The sequence below is a fragment of the Malaya genurostris genome, chromosome 2 (assembly GCF_030247185.1).
Source record: "Malaya genurostris strain Urasoe2022 chromosome 2, Malgen_1.1, whole genome shotgun sequence".
NCBI lineage: Eukaryota > Metazoa > Arthropoda > Insecta > Diptera > Culicidae > Malaya > Malaya genurostris.
Window position 1 is genome coordinate 58,768,397 of NC_080571.1, and position 2,928 is coordinate 58,771,324.

The window sequence follows — 2,928 nt, forward strand, 5'->3', positions numbered from 1 at the left end:
GCGCGCCAACGGAGAGCAGGGTTTCAATTAGTGACTACACAATTTAACCGTGAATCGAATTACCGAGGCTGGTGACGGGTATGGAAACAGATGCCCAACTGTGGAGCAAATGATGACAGGTATTATATTCGCTAAGTACACTCGTAGTGGGAGCTGTTTGAAGGTTTGGTTTGTTTTTTTTTTCTTTTCTTTCAATTGCACCAAGAAGTAGAATCATAGCAGCCCGTGCCATTTTCGAATAGCGAAGACTCAAACCAAGCGGCTCAATGGTCTAGGGGTATGATTCTCGCTTTGGGTGCGAGAGGTCCCGGGTTCAAATCCCGGTTGAGCCCGGATAAAAACTTGTTTTTTTGCTGGCTACAGTTTTGATCGAATATTTCAGATACTATGATGAGCAGTAGGTTATTATTGAACGAACAGACCTCGCCTGAAAAATTATATTTCAGGGAATGCATGTAAAGGCAACGATCAACTTTTTTATCCTTATATAAATCGAAACCTCCATATGCGAACTAAACGTTCGTAAATCGAAAAAAAAAGTTTACGTTATTTAGGATTTGGTACGCAAAAAAAAGTTTTGTGTAATGAATGTGGAAATCCCCATTGGCTATTTGGAAGAGTAATGATTTTGGGGTCGTTTCTTTTTTTATGCAAGTTTACGTACCGCATAAAAAACCGCATAACTCTGAAACTTCGCATTAAAAAACCGCATAACTCTGAAAAATTCGCATAAAAAAAGTCGCATAAAAAACCGCATAAAAAAGACCGCATAAAAAAAGACCTCAGTGTATTAATTAAGAACCCTTACAATATGGGTATTTTCGGACCGGGTTTGATGAGTAGATATCGGAAAATCAATTCCAAGACGGCAATTTACGGTTTATTGATATTCTTCGAAAACCCTTGATATATGAGTATATTTGCTTAGATTGGACGTCAGTGTTGGTGATTGCCGAAAATTTGACAGAAGCTGCTATATTGCTATCTATATTGTATACAACATTTCCAATCCGGTAGAAGATGCTACAATAACTCGAGTCTCTCAATGCATGAACCGTGAGAGAATTTTGCTACATTTCTTCGCTCCACTTCATACACTGAGTATTTCAGGCCCTTAAAAAAATTTACAGTCTGATAATGATCGTTGCTGTGTGGAATTTCCCAAGAGAGAATCGCAAGTTGACAATTATCGCAGAAAATCGAATCGATGATTCAACTTGATGATTCTCATACTAGGTTGCAATATTTCAAAACCCTTGTGTGGAGCATTCACATACATTTTCATAGACACAACTTATACAAAGGTAATATGCACATAGTTAGAATAAGCGGCAATAGTAAAATGATTATATCGCAATTGTCAACTGCCTGTATAGAATCGTATCGCGAAACGAGAATAAGCGACCGTTTGTTGCTTCAGAGAAGATCCCCACAGCGGCGTGCCCACCTTTGATTCTCAGAAATATCATCGAGAGAAATTCGCTCTCGCACTGGTGTCGATTCTATGTTAAATGAGCCATGCCAGGTTTTTGTTGTTGCGATGATTTCCGTTTCTCTTTGATGGCACTGATTTAATCGTTGAAGAGTTGCCAGTGAACGTTCTTTGATACGATAAAAGCCATCCTTGTTGGACGTAACTAGGTAGCACGTGTGTGACGACGTTGCACAAAACGTGTTCGTTCTGGCAGCACCTTAAAGCATAGAGACTACTAATCTGACTTCATAGAATTCATCGAATTCAAAGAATTCATCGAATTCAAAGAATTAATCGAATTCATCGAATTCAAAGAATTCATCGAATTAATAAAATTCATCGAATTAATAGAGTTAATCAAATTCATAGAGTTCATCGAATTCATTGAATTCATCGAATTTATCGAATTAATCGAATTCATAGATATCATCGAATTCATAGAATTCATCGAATTGAAAGAGTAAAAATGTTGAATTAAAAAAAAAGAATCAAGAAATTCAGCAGAATTTTAAAAATTTGTGGAATTCAAAAAATGAAAAATTTAAAATAAAGGTTAGGTTGAAAATAAAAGGTTGAATTTAGAAAGTTGGCAGAATTTAAAAAAAAATGGTGAAATTAAAAAACATAATTGAATTAAAAATATTGGCATAATTAAATTATTGGAATAAAAAAAAAGGTAGAATTAAAAGAACTGGCAGAATTAAAGAAATGGAAAAATTTAAATAAATGGTAAATTGATAAAACCGTTTGCAGAAATAAAAAAATTGGTAGAATTGAAAAAATTGGTGGAATTAAAAAAAACTGGTGGAATTAAAACAAAATGGTAAAATAAAAAAAAACTTGTAGAAGTAAAAAATTGGAAAAATTAAAAAAAATGGTAGAAATAAATAAATTTATAGAAGCATAAAAATTAGTAAAATTAAAGAAATTGGTGGAATTGAAAAGACTGGTAGAACTAAAAATAATTGAAAAATTTGAAAGATTGTTAGATTAAAAAAAAATTGGAAGAATAAAACAATTGGTAGAATTAAAACAATCGGTAGAAATAAAAAAATTGATAGAGTTCAATAAATTAGCAGAATTAAAATAAAGGGTAGATTTAAATAAAATGGTAGAATAAAATAAAATTCTAGAGTTAAAAAAATTTGTCTAATTAAAAGAATTTGTAGAATTAAGAGAAATGGTAGAATTAAAAATATGACAAGATTAAAAATATATAATCAAACAATTTGTAGAATCAAAAAAATTGATAGAAATAAAAAAAAATAATGAATTGAAAAAAAAAATGGTAGAAATAAAATAAATGGCAGAATTAAAAAAATTGGTATAATGATAAAATTGGTAGAATTATAAAAAATATTAGAATGAAAAAATAAGCCGAATTTAAAAAAAAAAATGGAAATAAGAAAATTAGTAAAATGAAATAGATTGGTAGAATTGTAAAAAATGGTAGA

The 2,928-nt window shown here is 31.4% G+C and overlaps 1 non-coding gene across 1 annotated transcript; it reads left to right on the forward strand.

Annotated features, from left to right (window-relative positions):
• Positions 1-260: 260 nt before the first annotated feature.
• Trnap-ugg (transfer RNA proline (anticodon UGG)) lies at positions 261-332 on the forward strand. The gene has a single exon. It is a non-coding gene; the product is annotated as a tRNA-Pro (tRNA).
• The last annotated feature ends 2,596 nt before the right edge of the window (positions 333-2,928 follow it).